We start from the raw sequence: 18,523 nt of genomic DNA, 5'->3' as shown, positions 1-18,523 counted from the left end.
CAGTTCCAGCCTCCCCTGCCCAGTCTCCAGGACTATTTTAAATGAACAAGTTTCTCTTGTCTGAGGACGCGAAAAAGTGTCTTAAAAAAAAAAAAAAGAGATCTGGTGATTTCCAGCCAGCCGTGCCCTGGTCTTAGGGAAGAATCATTCCTTTCACGGACCCCTGAGATTTGGTTACCAGCTGCCCGTGTGCTTGCTGGGGTCCAGGTCAGTTTCATTTCGTAGTGAGGGTTTGGAAGGAAACAGAACATTTTCCCGCGTCACGTTTCTTACAAATGACTGAGTACGCTTGGTCAGCCTCCTCCCTGCCCGGAGTGCACCTCTGAACTCAGACCAGACCTGGAAGCAGGACGGCCTTGGGCTACGCCGGGATGCCCTAAAGCCGGGGATGCGGACAGAGCCCGCTTTGCACCCGCGCGCCCAGCCCGTCTGCGCCCCTCTGAGTGGGACCCCGAGACCTAGCGGCCTCGTTCCCCTGCTGCTCTGGCTCTTTTACTGTCGCTGAACCATTAGGTGACAAAACGTGGGAAAATTACGGAGAATTTAAAATGTGTTGCTCGTCTGGCCTCTGATGCCCAGACCGCGTGCAGCCCTCAGGGGGACAGCAGCTATGCCCCTCGGACACGTTGTCTGTGAGTCTGTTTGGACTTGGACGGTGCACCAAGCAGCCTGCCGCCCGCGTGGGGACCATGGTGCCGCCTCCCGAGACCACCGAGGACCCGCCGGGAGGGCCCGCCCCAGGATTGTTTCAGAAGTGCCGCTGATTCACTGTCTGCTCCTCGCGGAAGACAGCCTCGGGACCCCTGGGTTTCGGCACCCGAGTCCACACAGCGCCCTCCGCAGGCGTGCACCCACCCAGACCTTGGGGTCTTAGAGGAGCAAAGTGAGCCTTTGCCTGAATTTAGGCTCCCCGCGCAGGCTCCTCCCGCAGCCCCTCGCCTCTCTCCACTCTGGGCCGGCCACTGCCACCCCCGCAAACCTGGCAGGCGTCTCTGGTGGCAGCCTCGCCCGTGTGCGGCTGCTGCTGGGACCGTGTTTACGCCCCACTCAGAACAGTCCCTGAGAACCTGCTGCGCTCCAGGTGGCGTGTCCGTCCTGAAGGGACGCTGGCGGCGCTGCCCAGCCGTGCGGCCCTGAAATGTCTCGGCAGAACAGCATCCGTGTGTCTTCTCACACGTGGTGTTGCCTGCGAGGGCTTTTTCTCCCCAGTCTTTGGGATGAAAATACTTTTCTAAATTCTCACATCCTAGGAGTCCTTGTTTTGTGTGTTCGAGGCCCTGGGAGCCTTAGTCCAGGTCAGGAAGAATGTGGTCCTGCCTCGCGGAGTTCTCAGCTGCAACGCCTGGAGGGGTTAAAAAATGCACCTCCGACACCAGGCCTCAGTGAAGCCGGTTTCAAACAAAGGAACGGAGGGCGGCAGCTGCCAGAACGTCCCTTTCGTGACTGTGAGCTGAGAGTGAGGCTGGCACTAACCCTCCCACCCTGGGCTCAGGGCCCTGGAGAGCCCACTGGGGCAGCCCCCGGCTGCCCAGCCTGCTGGCCCCGACCCAGTCGGCTGGCCTCGGCACCCAGCCTGTTCCTTCCAGCACGGTGCTTCGCGTGGCAGAGCGAGGGTGGCACGGAAGGTTTTCCTTCCAGGTTCCGGGCGAGCGTCACGGCATCAGCCGGGACGGCTCACCTGCCCTGGGTTGACTGGCGTGGCCGGAATGATGGATCTGAGATGCACTTGAAGGGATCGCTGTACACAACCAGTTTAAAAGCTGGTAAATATTTAAGGGTCAGGGGTTAAACGTCGAAGCCGCAGCGCTTGGGCTCAGCTCCATAAAGTATCGAGAATGACTGCTAATTAAATCCAGGGCGTATTTCACCAAAGGGAAATACACTTGACAGCTAACAACCGATACCGGATTACCACCTCGCAGAGGTGAGGGATCAAGCTAGTGACTGTCGGTGGTGAGCAGGGTTAGCCCAGTACTCGCTGGGGGCTGACTGCTTACAGCCACGCTTCCCACCCTGAACAGGTCAGTCTTCTGAGTCAAAAGTAAGTGCTTCCAAAAGGATGTGCCTGGGTCCCTGCTCACTTCTCGTTCAAAGATGAATGCCCTGGGCTGCAGGTCCCGGGAACAACTGCAGTCCGAAGACACGCTCGCTTTTTTTTCCTGAGCTGCAGTGTTTTCTGCGATCATAATTACTGCCCAGTGTAATAACCAGCTTTGAAATCAGATAAATTTGATTTCTAAACTAGTACGGCAGATTGAAAGCAGGGAAGCGTCAGCTGAGGGTGTGAGAGCCCTTTCCTGGTTGCGCGCTGGCGGTGCTCAGACGCGGGGTTTGCACTTGAGTTCGGCATTCTTCGACGGGCAGGTCATCTGGACGCTGCTCGAGCGGCCCCACCTCGGGGAGGAGCTGTTTACCTCAGGGTGAGCTGCGCCCGAGGAGCACGAAGCAAACAGAGGGGTTGTAGTATTTTAATAGCTGTGTTTACATGCAGATCTCGAGATTATTCTGCATTAGGTGATTTATGGGGCTACATTAAGTAAATCACACTTGGAGTGCTGCTTCAGAGGGATGAGTCACAAAATGCTGCCACTTGCCCTCCTGTCCGAGGCGGGCTCGAAGGGAAACCGTAAGAATCTTGATGCTAATCAAGACGTGGTCCCGTTCACCTTACTGCTTCAGCCATTTAAGGTTTTGATTTACATGGATACGTTTGTTTCAAGGAAGACGGTCTAACCCGAAGTTTCACGGAGCTAAGTTCCTGCAGGAAAAAGAACTAGCCAGAGCCGTTCCCCTCCCTCATCCTGTGGCTCCTGCAGGCTGCACTGATTACCACGCAGTTTGTTCTTGAGGTATTGGTCAGATCAATTAAGTCGTTAAGAGTAATTTCAATAATGCTCGTGTTTGAGAGAACTGCATAGCAGACATGATTCCCCGTAATGAGACTCTTAAAGTCGGGGCCCGTCCCAGGCTGGAGCCGAGTCCTCTCTTCTGACTCCCTCCGCGTTCACTTAGTTGGAGGGGACATTTTTAATATGTCTGGCTCTAAGTAATTAGTTTGCAGATCTGTAATGTGAGATGTTGTCAGAGCTGAGCTGAGTCCGAGAAGGAAAGCGAAGCCCCTCCCTCCCCAGTTTATGAGCTTTTCCTGTCTCTGGAGGCCCCCCTGCGAGGGCGCAGCACCTGGGAGCTCAGGGCCTGGGAGGTTTGCATCAAAAGCATAACATACCCCTGACAGGTGCCTGCCGCTGACCTTCCTGCACCTCTGCCCGTCGGTGGGAAAAGCTGCGCTTTCCTTGGCCAGGCCCGCGAGAGCTCGGGCCCCGCCGCCCGGGGGGCTGGCCCCCGCAGCCGCCCTCCAGCTCCTCTTCCTCTGGGGCTGGAGATCCTGTCCAGACCTGTGGGAAAGTGCCCAGGGCGTCCGCCCTCCCACTGCTCTTTCCCGCCGGCCCGGAGGGAACTCCCAACAGGAAGGTCTCATTAGCCTGGAAGCACATCCCGCCTCCCATGTGCCTTTTTGGCTCCAGCAGCAGAAAGTGCGGGGAGGGCCAGCTCACACTGCAGATACGAGGTTCTCCCTTCAGTCATAATCGCTTTGCTCCCGCAGAGAATTTTCCTACTAATTTCCTTCACCAGGCAAGGGTTAATCATCCTGCATTCCTGCCCACACAGGCTCAGCTTTGGGAGGGGTCGGTGCACTGGCCAGCGCCCCAAGGGCAGATTCGGGAGCCAGCAGTCACAGGGCATTGGAACTGAGTCCTCAGTGAGGCGCAGGGCGCTTCGGGCCTGACCTCTTCAGAGGCTGGTTTGTCTGATCTGAGGGGAACTTGCTACAGTTCTGGAGAAGTGGCCACGTCGCTCCACCGGGAAGGAGCTGTCTGTTTCCACCCGCCGCTGCCCGCGCGTAGATGCAGAAAGTCCGCTCGGTAATGGCACACAAGTGCAGCCAGCTGGTAGCAGGCTGTGCCTTCTCGAGTCGGCCTCGTTGCCTGAACGTGCGCCTCGCTCCCCCCCCCCCCCCGTGCCATGTTTCTACATTTTTGGGTGTGATTTAAATTTTATTTTTAAAGTCTGACAGTGACACATGTGAACACTCTGAAAATCAAACCTTGTCTGAACATAGCTTCAGGAGTTGGCGGAAGTGGAACAAATGAAATGTAAGACCTGCACTTCCTGTGTATGGGTTTTTAGCCTTTTCCCAAACTTTCTCTATTGTAAACTTGAAGCAGAGTCTTATCAGCAAGCCACACAGAGTAGCAGCTGGAGGTCATTAAACCCCTCTGTCCGAGCTATTCTTCTTCATTACCTTTTTCCTGACAAGCCTCGCTCTGCACAGAAATGTAACTTCGCGACAGAGATTTATGTCATTCAGGTGTCCTCCCTGCCAGATGAGCGCCTGAGTGCAGAAGAAAGGGGTCTGCAGCATCCGTAGAAGCTGACAAGCAGAGGACGAATTCCCGCGGAGCAGGGGTTACCGACAGCGTGTCATCGAGCGCTCTGCCCGTCTCCTGTCCAGAGGCTCTCTTCGTGTGAAGAGTGTTTTCCTGCAAACTGAAACAGCCAAGACGTCTTACTCTATGAAAGCAGGACCGTTTGCTGCTGTATCAGAAAATACTCCGAACGCTTTCAGATTCAGTGAAACGTTAAACTGCCTCACTCAGCAGCGTGGTAGAAAATGCGGACGGACGTCCAGCCGTAAGGGCACATTGGAGCGAGCCGTGCAGGCGTCTCTGAGTTCAGTGCAACCGCGTAACCGTTGTTGGGGTGGTGGTGACACACCTCCCCCATCTGTGAGCCTCCAGTTTGGTCTTTGCTAGATTCCACGCGTCAAAGTCTGACTTCGGAGTGAGGCATTTTTCTTTCAGTGACACATCAGGACCCCTGGGAAAGAGACGTGTATCTGTCAGCTAAGGCACCTGGGAATTAAAAAATACATTTAAAATAATAAAGCAAATAAAAAAATCCCTAATGACCCTCTGGAACATTCAGTTGATAGCCTCCTCAGTCCTTGATATAAATGGTTACTTTTTACTGTATTACCAAATGGGTATCTTTAAGAACTGTTGTAACCAAAAAGCACCTGCTATGTGTAATTTTATCCAAGGTTTGTCACAGTCAGCTATTCAGCTGATACTTATGTCCACCTACCTGCACCTTCTGTCTGAATTAGATACACCGAAGTCTGAGGACAGAAAATAGATGATTCGTCAAACCTAAAAAGATAAACCTACTTGAGTGATTTTTAAAAAAATTTTTTTTTTCTTCTGCACAGGTTCTTTTTTTAATTGAAGTACAGTCGGTTACAATGTGTCAATTTCTGGTACACAGCACAATGTCTCAGTCATACACACATACCCACGTACATTTGTTTTCATATTCTTTTTCACTAAAGTTTATTTCAAAATATTGAATATAGTTTCCTGTGCTATACAGAAGAATTTTTTATGTATTTATTATTTATTTATTTATTTATTTTATATGTAGTGGTTAATATTTGCAAATCTCGAACTCCCAAATTTATCTCTTCCCACCTCCTCCCCCTGGTAACCATACACTTGTTTACTAGGTCTATGAGTCTATTTCTGTTTTGTAAATAAGTTCATTAGTGTCTTCTTTTTTCTTTTTTTAGATTCCACATATGAGTGTTATCATACAGGCATTTTTCTTTCTCTTTCTGGCTTACTTCACTCAGGATGATGATCACCAGATCCATCCACATTGCTGCAAATGGCATTATTTTATTCTTTTTTATGGCTGAGTAGTATTCCATTGTATAAATATGCCACAGCTTCTTAATCCAAGTCATCTGTCGATGGACATTTAGGTTGTTTCCATGTCCTTGAGTGATTCAAATGTGACTATTACTCAGATGATGATGGTTTCATAGCAATGTATCTCCTTTTGTTTTACCCTTGTCTCACATTATCTTCTGTAAAAGTGGGGTAAAAATTCCCCGAGTCTGACATAACAACGCCCCCTGAGTCTGGCTGTATTTCCACTCAGGAGCTCCCCCCACTGCTGGCAGGACGGAGGACTCAGGCCGCCCATCCCCATGTCCCCTCTCTGGGCCCACTCCTTACCCTGCAGCCAGCCGGATGTCCTGTCCTGTCCCCAAAGAGCTTCCCAGACAGCCTCCCCGGCCCAGCACTGGGCGCTGTGCCCCTGCCCACACCCACATCGCCTCTGGTCTCAGCTGCTTGGCACTGGACAACTGGACACTGGCCTGTTCGTCCCTTCTCCCTGTGCAAGAGGCGTCACCCGCGGGGAGTGAGTGTGTGCGACCCCGGGAAGCAAGAGGAAGACCCCTTCATGTGCGCAGAGACCCGGGCCTGGAGAAGCGGCAGAGAGGTTGCCCCAGCCCTGCACACAGTAAACACAGATTTCTGACTGAAACACCTGGCGTCTTAGACAGCGTTAGAAGTGGTTTTGCCGACTTCCCTAGAAACGTCTGAACTCACGAGCGGGTCTTCTGACTTCTGGCCACACGCTGCTCTGGGCCCTGTCTGGGCTGTCTCGATGGCTTGTCTCGTTAGTGGCCTGGAAGCCCCTCAGGCCCACTCATGATGCTTTAAAATCGCCTCCCGTCCGCCGCCCCCACCTCCGCCTGGAAGCTCAGTGTACGGATGGCGAGGCGTGTATTAGTCGATGCTTAATAAGCAGTTGCTGAAAATGTGAAAATTGAAAATGGAGCAGAGCGTCGCTCGAGGCGGACAGACGGCGGACCCTGATTTTAGATCAAACTCAAGGACCAAAGCATTAAACTCAACTGATCAGGTATCGCTGGTTAGAGCCACAGAACAGAATTAAGATAAGATGTAAAAATCCAAAACACTTCTCTTAATTTTTCTTTTTTCCTTTCTTTGGGGCAAGGGTGGGGTGGCCTGAGCCCATCAGTAGAGATCTAAGTGGTGTCAGTGTGGTGTGGCACGGGCGGGGCGTGCGCGGGAGTGAGAGCATTCCCGGGGGCGCCTGGGTGCGGGGGCAGGGGCCGGGCAGGGGGCTGTCAGGGATGGATGAAGACAGCTCAGGACACGCCTTGTTGATTTTTGAGACTTTAACCATGTGAGTGCAATATCTGCAGAGATAAATGAGGTATTGTGGAATTGCAGCATGAGATGCAGCTTAACAAGAAATTGCCTTTCGATTCGTTCTCTGTAAGAAGGTAGTCCTGTATTCAGGTTAGAAGGATATTAAAAACCAAACACTGGTGCTTAAAGCAGCTCTCACAAAAGCACTGAAAAGAAAGGGTTTTGCTGTGTTTTATTATTTAATGAAAGAGGGAGTTGCTTGCTCTCCGCACAGATGTCAGGCCCCAAGGAAAGATGGATCCCAACTGGGCCAGGGGCGGAAGACGGAGGGGGGGGGGCCGCTGACACTCGCCCGGGGCCGGCCCTCCGAGCCTCTGCTAGGGGACGCGCAGCAGCCTGGGCCCGGCAGTCCTGCCAGATGGAAATGAGTACCTTGAAATAGGCCAACTTTTTTTTTCCCACCACCACAGACATTTTAAATGAAATCTCTTTTAGATTTGAGTGTTTTCTAACCTTCAGGGGACCCTCAATGAAACCTTGTACAGCATCTTTCATTTTCTTGCTACTTGATGAAATTAAGTATCAGCTGGTTTTCATTTCAAAGCATGCCAAACATTCTAACCTGCAAATCAGTAACTCTTCCCTTTTCAATTTTAACTGCTAGGTTTTAACATATTAACCCTTAATAATGTCTTTAAGTTTTTGATAAATTTTAGCTGAAACCCCAGCCCCGCCCTGGTGACCCCGTCATGTCTGTGTGCCCACGACTTACAAGACCTTGCTCGTGAAGGGCAGGGCACTCTGTGCTGGAATGCGCACGCTGGGACTGTGAGGGGAGCGTGTTTCCCACTCAGACGCTCGGAGAAGCTAGCCAACTGCCTCTGCATTTATTTTGTTTATTTAATGAGCAACTCTGGCTCGTGTTAATTTCTGCCTCCATAAATTTCCGGGCTCTTGAATGATGAAGATTTTTCACCCACTGCCCTCCCATCTGAAAACTGTTTTGAAACAGCCGTGGTTGTCGTTTTCTGCTTTGCTGGCAGAACTGGGTCATCCCCACAGTGTGGGGTGTGAGGGTTTGTTTTCTGCACAGAGCTGTCCGGGGTCAACACTTCCCTTTCGAGCGGCCTGTTGTTTACTTGGGCTGTGTTCCCTCGGGGAGGAGGAGGGAGGAAAGACAAGGCAGGAGTCGCACACGCTGTCCCGGGGTCTCGGTCGCACCTCACAGAGCCGCTGTGACGGCCCGCCCCTCAGGGCTGCGGGTGTGCATGTCCACTTTCCATCCGACGCCCGGACGACGAGCTTCCTGCGTGGAAGCGCAGACCACCTGACGCCGGCGCTGGGGTTGCGAGCCTCCCGTTTCTGGGAGCTGAGGACACCCTCAGTTTGGGCAGCAAAGCCCGGTGTCCCCCCCGATGACTGCCGTGCCCAAGGGTCCCTGTCACCCCTGCTCCTCCAGCCCTCGTCGCCAAAGATGGAGCCTGGTGCTGGCCGAGCTGGGCAGAGGTCCAGGGGCACCGGTGACTTCCCGTCCTTTGTGTGAGTGGCCAGAGGCCCCAGGGCTGACAGTGGGTTCACTCAGGTCTGCCAACCACCTCCAGTAGCCAATGCCCTTCTTGCCACGCTCTGCGGGCGACCTGTGACTTGGAAAGTGGCCGCAGAGTGAAGTGCACCGGGGGCATCTCATGTCCACGCCCCAGGTTTACTCCGGCCCGCGTTCCACAGAGCTCGGCTTATACAGAAGGGAACAGTTCACGTGCGTTAACGGCGTTTGCAAGCGCACTTCTCAGCATGGGGTTGTCGGGCCTCGCCGAGGAAGTGCTGTTCATTCTGATCTGGGAACGTTAGACCCGCATCTGTGTTCGCAAGAGAAACCTGACAGGAGCACCACGCTTATGCTTGTGGACTTGCTTTCGAAGGATAGCTTTAAAATTATAAGACTTTTGGCAAATCATCTTCTAGATGTGAATGAAGGGGGCTGCGTTTTCCAGAGTGATGGGTGAATTTCACGGACCAGTGTAAACCCGGTGCGTTCTCCGCGAGGCCCTCCTCTCTCCATCCGTCCTTGTCTCTGGGACGTCGGGTGCCGAGCACCAGGCAACGCTGATACCTTGTTGATAAGAACAGTGAGCCGCATGTTTCTGAACAGATACAGTTTAACATTCGCTGTCTTCTCAGCAAAAATAACCTCATCAAGGTGTGTTATTGGCTTTTTTTTTTTTAAACTGGAGAAGACTTCTACCTTTGCTAGTGTGGAAAAATACTCATTTCTTAGGCTTTTCTCCCATCTCCCTTCTTGTCTCCATCCCTAAGGTACAGGGAGCCCCGGGGCACTGGCACTGGGGTCGGCGTCTGGCGCTCAGACTGGCGGACACAGTCCTTCTGGTCCAGGTGTTTGGCGTCTGGGCTGCCGGTTCTCAGTCAGTGGCACTGGCCGGAGGCACGTCGGTTGTCACAGCCAGGGGATGCTGTTGGTGCCTGGCGGGTACGCGTCCCTCACAGGACAGACCCGGGATGGTGGGCCATGTAACACGAGATGCCAGTCATGCTGGGTGAGGCACCCGAATGGAGAGCGAGCGGCTCTGCTCAGCGGAACTTTGATGATGAAACGGCCCTCTGTCTGCGCTGTCCCACGCGGCAGCCACTGGCCACACGTGTGTTCTGAGCACCTGAAATGTGACTAGTGTGATCGAAACGGAATTTTATAGTTACTTCATTTTTATTAATTAAAATTAAAGTTAAACGCTGCTTGTGGCTGGTGGCTGTTGTATTGGACGGCGCGCGTCTACAAGAGGAGACCAGTGGCTTACCCGTGGTTACAGCTCCGCGCCAGGGAACCTTGGCTCCCGCGTGTCACAGGGACACAGGGCAAAGACGCGGGGCGAGGGCGGCTTTCTGGGATCACAGCGCACAGGGCGATTCTTAGCTGTGTGTGGAAGAGCTAACAAGCCCCACACGTGCCCACGCGTGACGTGATTGACCCTAAGATGAGTCTCCCATCTACCTGGTGAGGGTCAAATGGGCTTGGGGGGGGGGTAACGTGAATAGCACCCTTTTAGGGGAAAGCGTCTACTTGTAACGTTTAACTTTTCAATTTAGTTATACAAACATTGAAAATAACATATATGTAATATAATATAATATTAAAAATAATAAACATCATATATGTATGTGTGTCTATATATATCCAAAAGAAACTCTAACTCGAAAAGACACACGCTCCCCAGTGTTCCCAGCGGCACTATTTACAGTGAGCAAGACATGGAAGCAACCTCATGTCCATACACAGACGACTGGTTTAAGAAGCTGTGGTGTATTTATACAGTGGAACACTGCTCGGCCATAGAAGGGTCATGCCATCTGCAGCAGCAACACGGAGGGACCTAGAGATGATCATACTAAGTGAAGTAAGTCGGACAGAGAAAGACAAACTTATTCCACTTACATGTGGGATCTAAAAAAATTTATACAAATGAACTTATTTACAAAACAGGAACAGACTCACAGACACAGAAAACAAACTAATGGTGATCAAAGAGGAAGGTGGGGAAAGATAAATTAGGAGTTTGGGACTTGCAGAAACAAACTACTATATATAAAATAGATACACAACAAGGTCCTGCTGTACAGCACAGGGAACTACATTCAGTATCTTGTAATAACCTGTAATGAAAAAATACATATATAAATGTATAACTGAATCACTTTCCTGGACACCAGGAACTAACACAACACTGTAAATCAACAACACTTCAAAAAAAAATAAAATCACACATACATATACGTTTTATATACATATATATATACATAAGTTAGGCTGGATCATTCCAGTTCAAGGAAAGGGAATGAACGCGTGGGCTGGTTTCTGCCACCACCTCGGGCCCCTTTAGGAAGACAATAAAAGAAAGGATCGACACGCTCATAACGTCAAAACCGGAGGAGGGATTTTGCCTGACTTCTGCATGCAGAGCAGATCACAGAGTGTTCGCGAGCTGAGCGGCATGGAAGAGACTGCGGTTTGAATTGCACTTTTCCAAGTCGCCATGCATGTGGCTCCTCTGCGCTCGTCTCCGTGCCCCGAGTCTCTGGTGGAGCTGAGACTCTGCGTTTCCTCCCAGGTTCCCAGGGACACAGGTGCTGCGGATCCCAGGACCACACGCCGGGGGTCGAGGTCCTGGAAGGCGTGGGGAGGGAGCCCGTCTGCCCCGCAGACCCACGACAGCTCTCCGTTAAAGTGGACACCTGTCTTAGAGGGCGGAAGTCACTGACGGGTCTGAAGTCAGGGGATTAACTCAGGGTCTGTCTGTGAAATGCTTGCACACGCTGCTTGTACCTGTAAAGTGGAGACACTCTGCAGGGTCCAGAGCAGCTCCCCGCGTGGAACACACAGAGCCGAGGTGTCTGCGGTCCTGACACCGTATTACTTCTGGTCTTCAGGGGATCCTCGGCGTAACAGCTGACTGCGCCTAGAGCAGAGCTCACCACCTCCACAGAGCAGGACGTGAACGCTGTAAAGAAGCAACGGGGGATAGGAGAGAGTGGTCGAATGTTAAAAATGTAATTGCTAAAATAATTTTTCCAATAAGAAGCTAAAACTAGGCCAGGGCATAATGCAAAAAGATAAACAGAAAATATGGGGCGGGGAGGCGTACCGGATAAATCTGGGGAGGTCCGTTTTCTGACTAAAAGTCATTGGAGAAAAATTCCCAGAGCGTTAAGAGAGCCTTGGGCTGAGAGGTCCGTGAGGCTGGCGAGGTAGCAGAAGCCCTCGCACGCCCGCCGTGGAGGAGTTCCAGAGCCCGGAGCAGAGGGGAGATCTGGAGCGCTTCTGGAGAAGTAAGTACAGGCCCCCGCAACCCAGCAAGAAGCTGCCTCGGCCCAGGGCTTCCTGCCGGCAGCAAAGGGCACTGGGACGGGGCTGAGCACGACCTTCAGATTTCTGAGAAGAATTGTTTTAATCAAGTTTTCCTCGCTCATCTGCACTGTCAGTCCAGTAGGAAAACCGAGGTCTGTTCTGAGACATCCCTCTCCTGCAACTCCTGGGAAATGAGAGAGAACCCAAAACAGACACGAAACGGGAGCTCTGACACAGGCGCCCCGTGGAAGGAGTCCCTGGTCGGGCGGCTGCGGTTCAGGCCTGCTGAGTGACCGGGACAGGTTAGAACAGACTCAGACGCTTGAAGACGGTGCCTTCACGCCGACTACACGCTGCAAGCAACAGAGAAGATGGACAGGACAGTGGAGGGTGTGCGTTACGGCGATGTCTTATGACTTTGCCAATAAGAGCTTTTGGGAAAACGGAACGCTGAGATAGTCATGGTCCAAATACGTCGCAGACTAAAGGAGAATTCGCTTTTTGAAACTTCATTTTGGAAAATTTTAAGCATACAGATCTAGGCAGTACGACACAAGGAACCTTCAGGCGCCCGCCCCCCAGCCCCGTCGGGGCGTCTGCGAACTCTACACTTCGACCTACTCCTCTCGCCACGTGTGAGTTTTAAGCAAACCCCAGGCGTGGTGCTCCGTGTGACGTCAGTGCCAGCAGGATCCTCGTCTTGAGAGGCACAGGCTGCGAGTCTCAGGGGAGGAGGTGTCGCCGGAGCACACTGCCTGCCCGCGGAGGGCGGCGCTGTTCGCCTGGCTGCTGCAGCGCGGAAGGCTTGCTTGGCCTCCGGTGTGTACGGCGAGCCTGTGACAAGCCGCGGATTTCTCGATTGTGAGCGGAGAACCGAGCACGGATGTTCCTAACTTGACAGCGAGAAATTGCAGGTACAAGTGGACAAACGGAGACCACGATGTCCTTTGTGATTTGCGCCAAAACCCCTACTCAGCTTCACTTGCGAAGGGTTTTGGTCCTCGTCTCTCGTACCAGGGACCTTGGTGTTTGGTGCGCATCTTTTATTAAAAAAAAAAAAAAAAAAAAAAAAAAAAAGCAGCTCAGTTCTTTGGGCCATTAAGTTGGTTTCACTAAAATGTCTTTAACTTGCTACAAACCCCTTGGTCACTACAGCTATTCTAGCATTCCTTGCAGGCTCGGGCAGTCACCCCGACCCCGTTACCCCCCAGGATGCTGTGATACGCGAGTTCCGTGCAGAGTTCTGAGTGTGCCTTCACGAAGGGCACCCTGCAGGCGTGCCGAGCTCAGGTGACACCTGCTTCCTCCCGTGCTCAGGGACCCACATCTAGGTGTGGGGATGGCCCTGAATGTGCTCAGGTTTGGGTTTTCTTTTTTTTAATCATTTGCGAACTTTAGTGGTACTGATGGTGACAGATTTCTTGTGAGCCATCTGAGAAGTAAGTACCTCCCGCTGGAGGCATGTAGCTCCTCACTTGAAAGTGGTTGTTCGGCAGTGCACTTCATCATGGCGTAGCGGTGCCAAAGGCTGGAACAAGGAGGTAAACTCATACTTTATCTTCTTTCAAGACATAAATTCAGACGATGTGTGGAGATTCCTGAGCTACTGCCACGAGACCCACAGAATTAAACGCTGGGTGTGTCGTTACCGACCGAGAACACGAGAACATTTTCTACTCATAAAACACTACTGTTTGTCAAATGGAGCAGAAGACAGTGAGGCCTCCATGTCATCCCCCTTTTGCAAAGACTGGAGGGCACGGCCAGAGACGTTAGAGACGTCAGAAGCGCAAGTTCAAGCAGAGCAGTGTCCGTTCCCACAAGTGTGTGTTCTCATCCGTCACCCAAATTCTTTATGGAAAGTTACAGTTTGCTAAGCATGTTACTTACATTAGGTCATCTGTTCCTCACTCTGAGACTGAAATAGTCAGGGCAGGTGGTATTAACCTTAATTATAAATAAATTAACTAAGATTCCAGAGGGCTGAGTGGCCAGCCTGGGGCCTCATGGTTAGCGCATGAAGGACTGGACCCAAATCCTTGCCCTTTTCCTTCTCATTTCCTTTTCTGAGTATGCTGCAGAGCCTTTCTCTGTGGTTACCATGTGGACTGCACTGAACTCCTAACGCCGTAACAGGCTAATGGAATTTATACCAGTTTAATGTGGGTACAGCTCGTTCTGTTACTGACGCCACAGACTACCTCCTTCTCCGTTGTGTGCCCACTAGCATAGATGAATAAGTATCTTTTCATACACCTGCCTTTTAAGTAACATAGAAAATGAAAGGGTTACCAACCAGAGTGACAGCAGCACTCGCCCTCTGTAATGTTTCCGCAGCCATCTTCCCTGGGCTCTTGGTGTCTTCATGGGGCTTTGAGTCACTGTCTAGCTTCCTTCGCTTCCTTAGCATTTGTTTATCCGGGGTGGGTCTTCATTTTTGAAGGACAGTTTTGCTGGGTATGAAATTCGCATCTGACAGTGTTCTCCTCTCAGCACTTTGAATGTACCAGCCAGTGGCTCTCTGGCTCTAGGGTGTCTGGTGAGACTCTGGCTGCGATCTTTGCGCACTCCTTGCGTCTGTGAGGGTCTTCTCTCCCGCTGCCTCCAAGGTCCTCTCTTTGCCTTAATCTTTTGGCAGTTAGATTGTGCGTCTTGACGTAGATCTGTTTTGAGTTATCCTGCTTGTTTGTCTAGCTTCTTTGATTTGTAGAATCCTGTCTTTCATCAGATTTGGAAGTTTTCAGCCATGATTTCTTCAAACAGTCTTTCTGGCCCTTTTCTCACTCTGCTTCCTTGGGAGCCCGGGACTCCCACAATGCGTATCTGGGTCTGCTTGTGGGGCCCCACGGGTCCCTTAGGCTCTGCCCCCTTTGCTTCATTATTTTTTTCTTTCTGTCCCCCAGACTAAGTCATTTCACGTTTCCTACCTTCAGGTCTGCTGATTCTCTGCTTGCTCAAACCGACTTTTGAACCCTTGTACCATATTTTTCATTTTAGTTACTTACTTTTCAGTTCCAGCACTTCGTTGTAGTTTCCATCTCTCTCCTGATCGTCTCTTTTTGTTCCTGACTTTGCTGTGTGCCCTTTGAGCATCTTTTACAGTTGTTTGCTTTAGTGAATCTGAAGGCTAAGCTTCCTCAGGTACGTTTCCTGCCGACTTATTTTGTTCCTTTGAGCAGGTCATACTTTCCTATTTCTCTTCTGTTGTTGAAAAGTGGGCATTTGAATTTGATGATATGTTAACTCTGGAAATCAGATTCTCCTTAGCCCCAGAGTCCACGTTTGTTTTCGTTCTGTTTGTGTTGCTGTGGGGTGTGTTTTTGCCAGGGTCATCCTAAGGTGAAAGATTCCGGTCTTCTTGGGATTTTGTGAGGCTGCAACTTTCCCTGGGTAGGCACACCTAAATTTCTGAACTTGCAGTCGTTTTTGAATGTCAACAAAGCAAAACAAAACAAAACACCAGGTGTAGTTCATTTGGGTCCCCTGGAAGCTGTTTCAGCCAATGGGGTTAAAACAATGGAAAGATTCTTACCTTTTAATGAAACCAATTTGTGAGATTGTTAATGTCAGAGGTTCTGCCTTAGGACTCTTTCCAAACATAAAATGCAGTGCCTTGACGTTAGTGTGTGTTCAGTAGATATTTGTTAAACATCTTAAACAGTAACTGTATAAATCCTTCATTTTATACGTTCAACTGACCGTTGAACAACACTGGTTTGAAGTGCAGAGGTCCACTGATAATGATTTTTTTTCTAGTAAATACTAAAGTACCACATGATCCAAGGTTGGTTAAATTCATGGATGAGGAACTAAGTGTACAAAGTACCCCTGGGTCCGGAGGGCCGATTGTAAAGTTACATGTGCATTTTCGACTGCACCAGCTTTAACTCCTGCATCATTCAAGGGTCAGTCGTATTCCGTTGCTAACATGAAATAATTTCAGATAGCATTTGACGTGTATGAGGGGCCTTAGATCATTCTTGATAAGACCTCAGAATTGAAAAGTAACCAGGTTTGTCTAGTTAAAATCAGGCTGCTTTAACTTGTCTCATTGATTTGGATTCGTAAAGATACCTTTATAGTATCTGCAGAAAGGATTTGCTTAGCATGTGAACAGCTTAAGCAAAGTGAAACTGATGCCTCCCTACACCAAACTTTTAAACATTTGGCATGATTTTAGGAGCCTCTATTTGTGCAAAAACAGTTTGTGAATATGGATGTTGAGTCTGCATGCACACGTAGATCTCGTAGGCTCCCCACTTGGAAACACCGCATGGTCCCCTTACACAGGTATTTAAGCTAGTTCTTCAGACTAGACTAGCTTTACTTATTCAGCGTAGCTGAATTAAGCCAAGATTTAATTCGCTTCTCTGCTATTCTGCAGACCTTAAGTATTGTAGTACACTCGGTCTAGTACATTTTTTAAAGTTAAGAAAATGTATGCTTTGTGAAATGTTTAGGTTTTCTGTATCTCCTATGGACGTGTTCCCACAAAAGTCAGATTTTAAAAAAAAATTTTTTTTTTATTGAGGTATAGTCAGTTTACAGTATTGTGTCAATTTCTGGTGTACAGCACAATTCTTCAGTCATACATATATTCATTTTCATACTATTTTTCATTGTAAGCTACTACAAGATATTGAATTTATTTCCCTGTGCTCTACAGTATAAACTTGTTTATCTAGTTTATATATACTAGCAAATCTCGAACTCCCAGGTTATCCCTTACCACCCCCACTCCCCCTGGCAACCATAAGTCTGTATTCTATGTCTGTGAGTCTGTTTCTGTTTTATATATGTTCATATTTTTTTTAGATATGAGTGATAGTATATGATATTTTTCTGTCTCTTTCTGGCTTACTTCGCTTAGAATGACAATCTCCAGGGCCATCCATGTTGCTGCAAATGGCATTATTTTTGTCATTTTTATGGCTGAATAGTATTCCATCATATAAACATACCACAACTTCTTTATGCAGTCATCTGTTGATGGACATTTAGGTTGTCTCCATGTCTTGGCTATTGTAAATAGTGCTGCTATGAACACTGGGGTGCAGGTGTCATCCTGAAGTAGGGTTCCCTCTGGATATATGCCCAGGAGCGGGATTGCTGGGTCATACGGTAAGTCTGTTTTTAGTCTTTTGAGGAATCTCCATACTGTTTCCCACAGTGGCTGCACCAAACTGCATTCCCATCGGCAGTATAGGAGGGTTCCCTTTTCTCCACACCCTCTCCAGCATTTCTCTTTGTGGACTTTTGAATGATGGCCATTCTGGCTGGTGTGAGGTGATACCTCATTGTAGTTTTGGTTTGCATTTCTCTGATAACCTCATTGTAGTTTTGGTTTGCCATTTCTCTGATAATTAGTGATATTGAGCATTTTTTCATGTGCCTATTGATCATTTGTATGTCTTCCTTGGAGAATTGCTTGTTTAGGTCTTCTGCCCATTTTTGGATTGGGTTGTTTGTTTTTTTCTTATTAAGTCCTATGAGCTGTTTATATATTCTGGAGATCAAGCCCTTGTCTGTTTCATCTTTTGCAAGTATTTTCTCCCATTCTGTAGGTTGTTTTGTTTTGCTTATGATTTCCTTTGCTGTGCAAAAGCTTGTAAGTTTGATTGGGTCTCAGTTTGTTTATTTTTGCTTCTATTTCTATTGCTTGGGTAGACTGCCCTAGGAGAACATTGCTGAGATGTACGTGAGATAATGTTTTGCCTACGTTTTCTTCTAGGAGATTTATTGTGTATTGTCTTATGTTTAAGTCTTTAAGCCATTTAGAGTTTATTTTTGTATATGGTGTGAGGGAGTGCTCTAGCTTCATTGATTTACATGCTGCTGTCCAGTTTTCCCAACACCATTTGCTACAGAGACTGTCTTTATTCCATTGTATGTTTTTGCCTCCTTTGTCAAAGACTAATTGACCAAAAGTTTGTGGGTTCAGTTCTAGGCTCTCTGTTCTGTTCCATCGGTCCATATGTCTGTTTCTGTACCAGTACCATGCTGTCTTGATGACTGCAGCTCTGTAGTGTTGTCTGATGTCTGGGAGGGTTATTCCTCCAGCCTCATTCTTTTTCTTCAGTAATGCTTTTGCAATTCTGGGTCTTTTGTGATTCCATATAAATTTTAATATGACTTGTTCTATGACATATGTCCTGGGTAATTTGATAGGGATTGCATTAGATCTGTAGATTGCCTTGGGCAGTACGGCCGTTTTAACAGTATTGATTCTTCCAATCCAGGAGCATGGGATATGTTTCCATTTTTTAAAGTCTTCTTTAATTTCCTTAATCGGTGTTTTGTAGTTCTCCATGTACAAATCTTTCACCTCTTTGGTCAGATTTATTCCTAGATATTTTATTACTTTGGGTGCTATTTTAAAAAGGGTTGCTTCTTTACTTTCTTTTCCTGTTGATTCATCATTAGCGTAAAGACACAGCAACTGACTTTTGTACCTTGACGTAGCATCCTGCTACCTTGCCGAATTCTTTGATTAGTTCTAGCAGTTTTTGTGTAGAGCTTCTAGGGTTTTCTGTATACAGTGTCACATCGTCTGCATACAGTGAAGAGTCAGATATTTTGAAGGACACTCCACATTAACCTCCATCAGGAACATTCTCGGCTTTGGTGCGTGTGGAGACCCCAG

The 18,523-nt window shown here is 49.1% G+C and overlaps 1 protein-coding gene across 2 annotated transcripts in view; it reads left to right on the top strand.

Annotated features, from left to right (window-relative positions):
• GMDS (GDP-mannose 4,6-dehydratase) overlaps window positions 1-18,523 on the top strand; it is a 455,829-nt gene that overhangs the window by 295,089 nt on the left and 142,217 nt on the right. The gene's annotated exons all lie outside the window — the stretch shown is intronic.

This window comes from Camelus ferus, chromosome 20, assembly GCF_009834535.1.
Source record: "Camelus ferus isolate YT-003-E chromosome 20, BCGSAC_Cfer_1.0, whole genome shotgun sequence".
NCBI lineage: Eukaryota > Metazoa > Chordata > Mammalia > Artiodactyla > Camelidae > Camelus > Camelus ferus.
Note: the sequence above shows the minus strand (reverse complement) of the source record. Positions and strands in the feature narration are given on the sequence as shown.